At 36.6% G+C, this 13,093-nt stretch overlaps 1 long non-coding RNA gene across 2 annotated transcripts; it reads right to left on the bottom strand.

Moving 5' to 3' along the window:
- Positions 1-1,798: 1,798 nt before the first annotated feature.
- LOC113314366 lies at positions 1,799-4,629 on the bottom strand. 2 transcript variants are annotated; one of them, XR_003342382.1, is made up of 6 exons: positions 4,462-4,629; positions 4,160-4,245; positions 2,936-3,009; positions 2,755-2,812; positions 2,439-2,510; positions 1,799-2,338 (listed from the first exon to the last, which is right to left on the bottom strand). It is a non-coding gene; the product is annotated as an uncharacterized LOC113314366 (long non-coding RNA). The 2 variants fall into 2 exon arrangements; XR_003342381.1 differs by having other exon boundaries at positions 2,936-4,245; positions 4,462-4,626.
- Between the last annotated feature and the right edge of the window lie 8,464 nt (positions 4,630-13,093).

Here is a 13,093-nt window from a genome sequence, read left to right as displayed (position 1 = left end):
CTGCGGAACATGATTGTCCCTCACTAAGCAGGGGACTTAATGTTGATGGTGGATTTTCAACAAAGGTCAAAATCGTAAAATCATGATACAACATGTTTCTGACCCGGCTTTAGGAACGCATATGACGATTCATGTTTTACGATCCGTGAACCATTTCACGATCTCTGATCGAGTTCCTCTCATATCCATGATGAATATGATTCTCGAAAGGCCTCACACTAGCTGAGCGTTCGATGTTACGCATTTCATCATGACCTCTATGTAGAATAACATGATTGGGTTGTCCTCCTACATAATTGTTTGTTGAGAGGGCTTAACGCCTTCAGGACGTCGGAGATACTCGATGTTCCCTAACTACATAGAGAGACCCACCTCTACATAAAAGAACGATTGGGCGGTCCTCCTACATAATTTTTTGTTGAGAGGGATTAACGCCTTCAGGACGTTGGCGACACTCGTTGTTCCCTGACTATGTAGAGAGACTGTGTATAGATTCAGGCGGCTCTCCTGCATAATTGTTTGTTGAGGGGGCTAAACGCCTTCAGGACATTAAAAACGTTGCACGTTGTTCCCTGACTATGCACCTTTCAGAACGAGTATGATGCTCCAACTATCTCATATCTCGATTCTATAATAGATTAATTCTACCGTGACATTCGCCACTGAATTCCTAGAAAATAATTTATTATATCTCATTACTCCGTTCCATGAATCCCCAGCTGACTCCATGGATTAGTAATAGATAACCAATTCATCTCATTACCTCGTTCCCTGAATTCCCCGGCCGAATTCATGAATTAGTAATAGATGCACAATTCATAATTATTGCTCTGTTTCATGAATCATTCTCCGCTGAATTTCATGAATTAGTAATAATTACTCAACAATCGGGCATCTGGACTATCACCGAGTGAGCCCCAATAAAATGGTGCAGGTCTACTCAACAATGATGCACGAACGAGCACTCAAATGCACGAACGAGCATTCGAAAATATGGACAAATGAGGAATCCTACAGAAAACATGAGAGAGAAAATAATAATAAAAAATAGAAAAGAGGAGCCTAGGGATCGGGCCCACCGGTCGCCCGGCCATGCCGCCGTGGCCGGTCCCCCATGCCTCTTTCCTTATTTTATTTATTTTCATAAACTCATGAAAACTCCTTCATTCAAGCAACTTTCCTTGTTTGAGCAAAACTCACGGTTTCTCCATATTTTCACGACTACAAGACAATTGGGATTTAGCGACTACTCTCATTCAGTGGGTACAAGGCCGTTTCGAGCGACTAGAGGTCTGTAGCAACAAGCGTGGCAACAGACGGGCTCTGTGACTAAAGCTTGCGTTGCTAAAGATCTGGACCAACCATGCTGCTGGAAGAGATATCTTTCAACTAAAATAGACGACGAAATTTACAATAACTACTGGCTATCGTTGGTAGAAGCATAAAGTATTTGTTGATGAAATACTTCATCCGCAAAATTAGTCGTTGTTGAAGACTAATACATCATTGGTAGAGACGGCCAGTTATATAACGTTGCCAGCTGCTAGAGGTATTAACTTACTGAATTTCAGTTGGTGAAGGTGTTTGATGACGTGGGCTAAGGATTTTAACCACCCGATATTTTGAAGGTCATGGGTTTTATCCACTGAAGTTGAGTTGGTAGAGGAGTTTAGCCGCAAAATAATTGGCTGGTTAAGGCATTAGGTGTGACGGCGGCAAAGATTTCGACCAACATTAGGTCCGGTCGTTGACGTTCACTTGGTTAAGGCCCTCAGCCAACGACTTTGAAAGTGATTCACAAGGGTACAATGCAAAAACAAATATGGATTTTATTCTAAAAATAATACAACGAAGTCAACTACAAAATCCATCCACCTCTTCTGGTTAACCAATATAAGACAGCAAAAAACTTGGAACATATTCGTGTGACCAATCACCAAAGTACTAAGAGACATCAAGGACACTCGGGACATAGGCTGTTATTGAGGGATTGGTAGCAGCTGAAAGTCAGCATCTGGGTTTGTACTCACTAAGCTCTGACCATTCATAGCCCATCTGTTACTTCATAGTCCATCTGTTACCTTACTTCGGTATGTATGTGTTTTGCAGGGTCTAGGAAGGGAGGCGAAGCATTCAAACCTAGTCCAACTCAGGAAACAGCTCACAAGCTGCATGAGTCCACACAAATGCTTAAGGACGGCAATGAGAGATCTCCAAATCGACAAATGAAGCTTTTTGCGCGCTTCCTGCAGCATAGGCGGCTTTGTCCTTCTCCAACCACTTTCACCATTAAATTCGTTCGTGTTGGAAAAGATTCTGATGATACACTTGCACCCACCTAGTTCGTAATAACAAAATTTGAGACCACAAGTACAAAATGCATATAAACTAAAACAAAAACTTGACTCCTGGTCAAGAGCAATACATTTCTCTGTTACCTGCTCATGAGTATTTTTCCATACTCACACTCAGTGTGGAAGGGGGCCTTCCAGCTGCTAATGCTGCTTCTCCTGTCAGTGGTTCGACAAGCTAACAGTAAGGCACTGGAAGAGAAATATATAATTTTGTCATAATATACTTTTGTCCATTGGAATATTAAATGATATGCATCCCCTATGGACATAATCCTATGTTGACCAATTTCCGTGATGAGATATGCTGCAATTATACACATATTTGAAACTGAGGGTTCATGGAATAGTCTGTAAAAGACAACTGATGGAAGTTTCTCCTATGAAAGGGAAAAAACCTAACCTCCTCCTTTTCCAGAATTCTCTGTTATTGAACAGTACTTTGTAGGAACACAGAGATTCTGCAACCAAGGAATTAACGGTGTATCAGCATTTCTTTATATATGTAATGTAGAAATAATTAACAAAAATAACAACGCGAACTTCCATAAAATAGCAGCTAAGACAACTTTGAGATCACTTACTGAACACCCATCAGTCATACTGGCGACTACATCCAAATCCAAATGTGAAGGCAAGTCTTCTTTTTCCAGTATCACTTTGATGCAAGACACAAAGAAAAACAAGTAGAAAAACACATTCACTAAAGCTATGTTACAGTTGTGACTTTTGTATAACCGTACTTGTACAAATATCTGGGCATAATTTAAGCGACAAACAGTAGGAAAAACAATTAATTGAGGTTAGGCTATAGTTGTGATTTTTTTACAAGCATATTTTCTATAATATTATGCGGTTTATTTAAAGATAGTCTATCACATCTCAACTTTGCAACAACAACTAGTAAAGAGGTTCAGGTTGCATCCAAGAGGAGACAATCAACCTAACAATATCTACCATGTATTTAAATCCAAGGACACAGGTTGCACAACATAATCAACTAGCATCATATTAAGCCATGTGAGGACAAATAATAGGCATCTTACATAATTTTATCTATACAACAAATGAACCAATTTTACGAACACAGATAATCTACAAACAACTCCATGAATGTGCAAGATGTCATCCAAATCATAAACAGTTCTCCAAAGAAAATCACTATACAAAAGATATAAACTTCAATAAGGTAACTCCAACTGATTACTTCCAACTCATTTGGTAACACTACAACCAATTCATTCTAACCGAACCTCTCCTGATCAAGATGTCTGCCTGAGTCATTCCCTGAACTTTGTCTTTACAGAATAATGGAAAACCATCCAAAAGAGCATTATAAATAAAAGAGAGTTACGGTTGTACAAAATCGTATGAGATTTACACTAGAAACTCTTATTCACAAACATGTAAGGCAGATAATAACTAGCAAGCAGTTATCCTAGATAAACACCAACTGCAGATACCCATTATATAAATATAAACCCTAACAGGTGATTAAAATTAAGAAAAACTAAACAATTTAATATAATTTAACAAAAATAGAAACGAATTAAGAAAAGTTAGAACAGAAGAAAACTAGGCACAATGCTTCAGACCCTAAATTTCAACTCAGAAAGATCATCAATAGAAAATGAAAAAACATAAAATTCAAATTGTTCTTCAATAACCCATTATTCCAATAATAAAATGCTTTAGCGTTCAATAACACAGAAAAAATTGAAATAAAAACCAATTTCAACCCTTCAATGATCATTAGAGATGAAATCTTGCTTGCAATTAAAAAAAAAAACTGAGAAAGAAAATAAAACCTCAAATTCAGTTAATAACAGAAGAAAAAATAAATAAATCTCGAGTAATCCATAGATGTTCACAACTTTATTCGCTCTTCAATGTCCTGTTGCAATCATCCAAGCCCAATAATCAGATTTCTTATATTAAAACATAAATATCCAAATAAACGCAGATGAGATCTAAAGAGAAGGGGGAAAGAAACCCATCTTGGATGGAGAATCAAGAGAAAAACAAGAGAGAAGATTAAGATTTCCAGCAGATTTGCATGTCCGAAATCTGAAAAAATAAAGGTAAGGAGCAAACTCGAAAATATAACCACCTTGTTGAATAGAAAGAGTGATTCGGTGATCGATCCGTTTCATAGAGCGAGATAGAGAAGGATTCAGTGGAGGGGAGTGATGGCCGCCGCTGTGACTTAGGTTAGAGATAAAACGAAGAAGAGAGAAAAGGGAAAAATTAAGGGGAAAAGAAACCTAGGGGTTTTGTATAAGATTTTGAACGGTGAGTGATGGTCACAAAAATTAGGACAATTAAGATTTCGTTTGGGAAAATCTCCGAGATAGAGGAAAGTGTGTGGGAAACATGTGCGGTTTTTTTTTGTGCTAAAGTGAACTAGTGCATCCGGTTTATTCATCAACCGTTAGTATATAAATTAGAATAACTACATAAATTCGAATAGAAATATAAATGAATTAGAAAAATGAAAAATGAACTCCATAACTGTCATTGAATTCTAAATTACAATTGAAGCAGAATATGACAAGAGGTGGTATGATAATTGATTTTTCTTAGAATCTACATAAATATCTAAATATGGCTAATGTTTTCTTTGGCCTTATCTAAATATAGCTTATGTTTCATATGTCATCAATCAATTTCACTAAATTTTCCTTAATTAGGATCAAATTCGATTTTCATTAAATAACATCATCCGGCGATGTACATAAATTATCTTGATTCATATGAATCTAGATTATAGGCTATGTTTAATATCACTTGAAATTGTTGGTTTTATCAACCTCATTCAATTTCACCCGTACGTTATCCATCAATGTCTAATAGCCATGTACTTACTTTTACAGTTGGTAAAGGTGTCCACAAACAGATAATTTTGGTGGCTAACTGCAATTGCTTGAAATATATTGCTTCTATTATACATTTTAGTTGCCAGATAATAGTTGTCGAAATATACTAGCAACACCAGCAATCTGATGGTTGGATCAAGTGTCTACCAACAGGGTTTTCCAGTGGGTAAGACGAGTGACAAAAGATGTATACCTTCTATGGTACATTTTGGTCTCCCAGCCATGGTGGATGGAGGATAATAACAACAAATATGATGTTTCGGTTGTGAAGTCATCGTTGCTAAAGAATTCAACCAACTGTCGTTGCTGAGAAACTGGTTGTTAGAGATATCTGCCAGTCGGAGCTGTTTTTGGTTATCAAGAGTTGTCACTGAATAGTTCCACCGACTGCGGTTGGTAAGAAAGTAGTCGCTAATGCCAAGTTTTCTTGTAGTGCGGTTCCATGAAAAATAATAAAATAGGGAAAGGTGTTGCGGGACCGGGCTACCTAGCCGGTCGGCTGTGCCCTAGCCGTGGCCGGTCCCATACCTTTCACTCCCTTATTTTCATAATTATTATTTCCCTAATTTTATGAAACTCCTCGGTTTGAACAAAAAATCATGGTTTCTTCATATTTTCTCAAATATTGCTCAAACCATGAAAAAGCCAAAAAGTCAAATGGTCACATGACCGACTAGGCTACTCAAGAAAAATATTAAAATATTAATACTATTTTAATATTCTCAAAATATTGATCGAACCAGCAAAGTTCTACTTGCTCATTCGAGTAAAATCAAGAATTTCAGTCAAAGATCAAACTCTTCTGAAGATCCAAGATATTGCTCGAACGCACATCCGAAAATACCGAAACTCTCGGGATTGAGACACGGACATAATGGTGACACGTGCATGCTTACTTGACCAACCAAGGACGGTCCTAAGGCTTACAAGGAGCCAGTCCCACACATTCTTATAATTTTGACCTAATTTGCTCAATTGCTCATATTGGGTCCAAACTCTTTCCAACCAACTTGGAATTTGCTCAATCGACCATCAGCTGGTCCTACACCATCAAGGGCCGGTTCTATATGCCCCCTTGGTTGGTCCCTCACTTCTCCATAATTAGGTTTCATCACCTAATGCTCAAACGAGTGATCGCTGTCGTAGGCGTCAAAAATAAATTACACTTTCTCACTTCTAGGCTTTGGTAGTAAGAGAGATTTAACCAGGTACCCAGATACTGATAAGGGCCACCAAATTCAAATATGGCTTGTCGGTTCCGAATAACCGACAGTCTAATTCTCTGCTCCATTCAACTGTCAATTATGGGAACCTGGCAATTGATTCTTCACTTCCATCCGCATCAAGTGCCTCCAAGTAAAACCTTCATCACCTATTTCTCCTCTTTTTCGCCGATATGACTCCAAAACACCTATATACTCAAAAGCAAACATAAGATACATAATTTACAAAAAAACTCGCAAAGAAAGCATAAAAATTAAATATAAAATTAGGCGTTTTAAACACCTATCAAATTCCCACACACTTAGACTTTGCTAGTCCTCGAGCAAATCAAACAAAACAATTCTAAAGGATACATACAACTCCGTGTCGTCGAGGATACGGTCACACTTAGCACGTATAACAATCCTTTAAACCCCTAGGTGCCCCTAGTGGACGAGTTATAGTCTCGTGAGGGTTTACTAGAGATATACCCACAAAACCTACTTTTCCAACTTACTAGTTCTCCGAAATGATAGCATCCAACGCGTTAAGAAGACATAGAAATTTTGCACACTAGTCATAAGAAGTTAGACACATATATGAACACAATCTCATCCTTAAAAGTTGAGAGAGAAATAACCATCCCTTATCGAAAGAAATTCGGGTTCGGAGTGATCAAAAGTCTCGACTCTGCCTCGCAAGAAAGGGTTTTATGAAGTTGATCTCAATAATAAATAGTTTTTTATGGGTCACACATGTGTCCAGGTAGGAATGAAGAGAGAATCCTGCGACACGTTGAATGGTAGGAAGGCAAACCCTCTGAATTGTTTTGAAAATCCACATCTTTTATTGTTTTAAAAAACCCATTTTTCTGACGATCTCTACGAAAGGAAATCAACCACTTAACGAAGGTGGGAATATGCTTACTTACCTCGTTATCCATTCGACGTGCAGTTAGCACCACTCTCACAGCATCCATAGAAACGTCTTCGGTCTTCAATCTTTGTCTTCATCTTCGTCTTCGGTCTTCAACTAGTGATGATAACTCTTGAACTTCGTAAAATCCTGACAATGTGATTATTTCCTCTAATTCCTTGTTGTTTGAAACTTCGTTGTGGATATTCCTTCTTTCTATTGGCTATATTGAAAGAATACAAAACTAAAAACGAACTATACAAACCCAAAATATGATACCAAGGATTTTTCTTGTCTCTTTTTTTTTTCTTTTGTTTCTTTTTTTTTATTAAGACAAGAAAAATAAAATAAATACAAAACAAAAAAAAATAATAAAACTAATAATAAACCTAACAAAATTTTCTCTTGTCTCTTTTTTTTTCTTTTTTTCCTTCTTTTTTGTTTTTGTTTTTGTTTTTTGAGATAAATAAAGTAAATACAAAATGAAAACAAATAAAATATGAAAACTAATGATGAACCTAAATAAATTTTTCTCTTGTCTTTTTTTTTTCTTTTTTTGTAACTAGGGACCTAGCATAATGATGACTCTGTCCCAAGTTTTTTTGTTTTTTTTTTTGACAAGAGAAAATAATACAAAATAAAATAAAAATGCAAGTACAAAGGCCATGGTGTAAGTACTTTACCGCTTGATTCTTCACAACTTGTATGTCTTGATATCATAAACTTCTTGAATTCTCATCTTGATAATCTTCACTCTTGTACAATAGTCTTCAACTTGTAAAAATTCTGCTCCTTGTCTTGTTGCTTTACTTGAATCTGAAATCTGCTCATTTCTGTACCGTTGCTTGCAAACCTTGAACGTCTTCAACTTTCCTTCAAATTTGTGATGCTCCTCTTGTTGATGATGATGGTGTTTCTATGGACCTGTTGGTGTAGAGAGAGATAAAGTGGATGGTGCTAACTGCGAACAAGATTACAAGTGGTATGTAAGTTAGCAATTCGATGTCACCATCATGATTGATAAAATAGCACTCAAGAAATCAAAATAATGCTTCTATTGGTGGGAGGTTGGGTGGCTCACCATTCTACCCGGAGTTTACGTACGGTGACACACACTCTAAAAGCACATATTTAGACACGTAAAAAGAAGTGAAGGTCGGTGCCTCTCATGATGTAACATGGGTAGTCTCCACTATAGGGAACCACAACTCTAATACCGAATTCAGTCTGCACTTCATTTTCCACTGGCATGGTTAAATCCAACTTTAACTCTCATACAAGTAAGAAAACTTATCATGTTCTTTGTCATCTCTAAGTTCAGTCACTCTTATGAGAATCTCGATGTAATCTTAGCGACATGTACACTATGTGACTCTAAACTAACTACAAGTTGGAGTTTTTTATTCACTAATTTACACAAAAGTTGAAAATTTTGAAATTTTAAAAATGCAAATGCTTAATGATGAGTCCTAAAAAGTGCTTATTTCTATATCTTTTTGTTGGCATTTAACTCATCTTTTGTGCATTAATTCTACATTTTATCCCATATTCTGTATTTTCTTTGTTTTCAAGAATAAATATTTTTATACATGTATGGCCTCATGTATGGCCTCATTTTATACATGTATGGCCTCATGTATGGCCTCATTTTATACATGTATGGCCTCGATCTTCAAGGTGTTTGATAGGAAATTACGATTGCCAATCACTTTAGAATACTGAACGAAACTTGACTAGCTTGTTCTTTGGTTGGTTGGGATAGAAGGTGGAGGTTACATTAAGAAAGACAACCATCGAATTTAACTGGGTGCATCAAAAAGGGCTACCTCTTGCAAAGTGTCATGTAATCTTTTGTTTCCTTTTGTATATGTATCAAAAGTGTTTCCTTGTTACATTTTTCCAAAAAAAAAAAAAAAAAAAAAAAAATGATCATTAACAGCACTTGGTTCTGGACACACTGGCTATATTCAAAAAAAAAAATTAGTGAAAATTTTGAAAATTTTCACTAATTTTGATCATTGCATGGGTAAATTAGTGAAAATGTGAATTAGTGAAAATTCACTAAATTGTAACTTGTAACTAATTTTGAAAATGCATTTGCAAATGCTTTTTGATGCACCCAGTTAAATTCGATGGTTGTCTTTCTTAATGTAACCTCCACCTTCTATCCCAACCAACCAAAGAACAAGCTAGTCAAGCATCGTTCAGTATTCTAAAGTGATTGGCAATCGTAACTTCCTATCAAACACCTTGAAGATCGAGGCCATACATGTATAAAATGAGGCCATACATGAGGCCATACATGTATAATCCAGGCATGCCCCAATTTCACACCCAACACCTTCTATTTATAGTTTCACACGTCTAACCCTAGAATCCCCAAAATATCAGAATTAGGGTTTCAAAGAAATCAAAATTAAATCATACCTACTTTCTGAAAACACTCAATAACGTCGACCCATTCTTCTATTGTGTCTTCTGTGTCTTCCCATGCCTTCAATTTGTCCATTGATGCCTACCAACTATTCTCTCCAATTTCACACACAAACGGCTAGGGTTTGGGGCGATGTGAAATTGAAAAGGCTAGTTGAGAGACATAGAGGTGATGATGGACTTAGGGTTGGTGGTAAGTGGAGTTAGTGGTAGTGGCAGAGAGTTGGTGGCGGAGCAGGTGGTAGAAAAGGTGGTGGTATGGCGTCTGCACAGGGTATGGAGGAGGAGAGGTCGATGGAAGAAGGGGAAGGGGATGTTTGGTAGGGGTATATGGCTCGGATGTTATGGTGTTGAGCGGTTTCAGCGAGGGAAGATGTTATGCGATCTGCGCTGTAGGATGAGAAGATGGTAGGTAGATCTGACGGCGATGCGGAGGCAAACGATGAGCGACCGTCGGATGAAGGGATACAACGAAACGAACGGCACTTGGTGGAGTTAGGTACTGTAGTGTAAAGCGGAGATATCAAACTTTGATGCACAGCAAGGGAGCGACCGTAGGATGCTTCTGAGAACTGTTCTGACGGCTGAAAACGCGAGCGGATATGGATTTGGGTTTTAGGTTTTTGGGTATAGAATATGGGTTTGAGAAATGAGTTTGGGCTTGGGAAATCTTGAGCCCACTTCTTCTTTAAGAACAAATCTTCCTTCTTGAGCCCATTTCTAGTCTTTTGGGTTTATGCGCACCATTCTTCGCGGCTTCCTTGCGTAATTTCTTCCGGCTTTTCACTACTTTTCTGCTCTTTTCGCTCCGCAATTCATCCAAACTTTATTTATTACCTAAAAATGCAAAAATTAGTTAATAAAAATATTTATTCTTGAAAACAAAGAAAATACAGAATATGGGATAAAATGTAGAATTAATGCACAAAAGATGAGTTAAATGCCAACAAAAAGATATAGAAATAAGCACTTTTTAGGACTCATCATTAAGCATTTGCATTTTTAAAATTTCAAAATTTTCACTAATTTACCCATCCTAATTTAGTGAAAATTTTCAAAATTCAAAATTGTAACTTGTAACAAATTAGTGAAAAAAGCATTTGCATTTTTTTTTTTGCATTTTAACTTGTAACTAATTTTCACTAAAATGTGAATTAGTGAAAATTCACATTTTAAAAGCATTTGCATTTTTTTTTTTGCATTTTAAAAATGTAAATTAGTAACAAGGAAACACTTTTGATACATATACAAAAGGAAACAAAAGATTACATGACACTTTGCAAGAGGTAGCCCTTTTTGATGCACCCAGTTAAATTCGATGGTTGTCTTTCTTAATGTAACCTCCACCTTCTATCCCAACCAACCAAAGAACAAGCTAGTCAAGTTTCGTTCAGTATTCTAAAGTGATTGGCAATCGTAACTTCCTATCAAACACCTTGAAGATCGAGGCCATACATGTATTGGTAGATCGTGCGCGTGCAAATTTCTTATCACAATGTGAATTGTGCTAGAATCAGGGTGCCTAAATATCTAGACTAAGACTCCTAATAAAAATACATATTTGCACAAGAGTCAACATTTCAAGGTAAATGAGCTCCATTTTTATGATTTTTCATTTTTTTAATTTTTTTGAATTTTTTCGATTTTTTTCAAAAGAAGGAGTTCGTTTTCAATTATAGCATATTATAGAAGTATCTACTTTTCACCCCCAAACCTAAACTAAACATTGTCCTCAATGTTTCAAAATATGAACAAAATTATAATACAACATATGAAGAGGATCATGTTGAGTAGAGAAAAAGGAAAGAGAATACCCGATTTCGGCGAAAGAAATAAACGAACTTCATTATTCACCGGCTAGAATCCAACATTTTCAACTTAGATAATATTGGATTAGCAAAAATATATACAAAAGAAACCAAAAAGTTTTAAAATTTATCTACTGGATTATATACAAAAAATTCACCATACACCAAAAGTCTAAAGAGTTGAGGATCAACCCAAAAGACAAAGTGTAGCGGTTTCAACAACTTCAAATAATAATAGGAAAGAAACGCAAGTGAAACTGTGAAACAAAATGAGCTACCCCCAAACCTGGATTTTACAGAAGATATAATTTTGAAAACAAAATCGCGCAGTTTCGGGGGTTCATCATGCAAAAGGTCTAGCTCGAAGTGAACTGTGCTAGGGACGGGCAAACATGCTAATTCCAACTGTGGTTCCTCAAATGTATTATACTTAGAAGCAAAATAGTCCAAGAGGACTTGGGAAGCACACAGTTCCAAACCTAGATTAGGCATTCTCAGAAAAATTGGTTTTACAATATTGGTACAAACCAAATCTAGGTTGGGTGGAAGGCCATCAGATTGTGACTCATGTAGGAGAATAGGCACGTCATTATCAATCAAATCAAAATCTCCTAAATCATCTACACATGTCACATCATGCTCACAATCATCAATCAAATTAGCAAGTCCACAATCAGAATCATCAACATCATCAACATATTTGTCCTCATGCATCGGCAATTCAATGGAAACATCATATGGAATACTAGAAGAGATATCATTCATTAAGGTCTGGGCAGAGAAGCCTAATGTATTTGAACCCAAAGGTTCCATAACATCATCAGTATAGACATGTTCTTCTAATATAATATCATAATTATTATCATCCTCAACAAAACAAGAGTGTCCTTCCCTAAAAACTATAGTGTTTCTATTCCACTCATTTACCTCTAGATTAGGTTCATGTTCAATATGACTATCATGAGTAGGGTTAAAAACACTATTTTGATAATTAATTTCATTAAGGATAAAAATGCTGCTATGATCATTCAATGTATGCATTTCTAAACTAGCAGTGTTTTGTTTGAGGAGATTGATGTTTTCCATTATAGATTGCATACAAGGGCTCATGTGAAATTGTTCGTCCTCCCCTTGTGGTGATTGATACATGGGTGCATGGTCGTTAGGGTCTATAAATGGTTGATCGCAACCTTGAAAAGGTTGATTATGGTCCCAATAACCACCATCATAATAATCTGTAGGTTCTACAAACCTTGGAATTTCTCCAGTCCGCCTAAATTCATGGAAAATATAGCAATTCGCAATAGTGTGGTCTAAGCCATCACATGCGGGACATGCATAGATTTCAGGTTGCCTAAGAAAATTAGATGTGACAGATTCCTCATGTGATTGCATTTCTAAAGCTGCGATTCGAGCTTCTAATTGATCGATCAGAGATGATTGTGTGGGTGAGGCACTAGCAAAATGTTCATTTTCACGTTGTGGCGAATGATGCATGTGTGAATAG

The sequence above is a fragment of the Papaver somniferum genome, chromosome 9 (genome assembly GCF_003573695.1).
Source record: "Papaver somniferum cultivar HN1 chromosome 9, ASM357369v1, whole genome shotgun sequence".
Lineage (NCBI taxonomy): Eukaryota > Viridiplantae > Streptophyta > Magnoliopsida > Ranunculales > Papaveraceae > Papaver > Papaver somniferum.
Note: the sequence above shows the minus strand (reverse complement) of the source record. Positions and strands in the feature narration are given on the sequence as shown.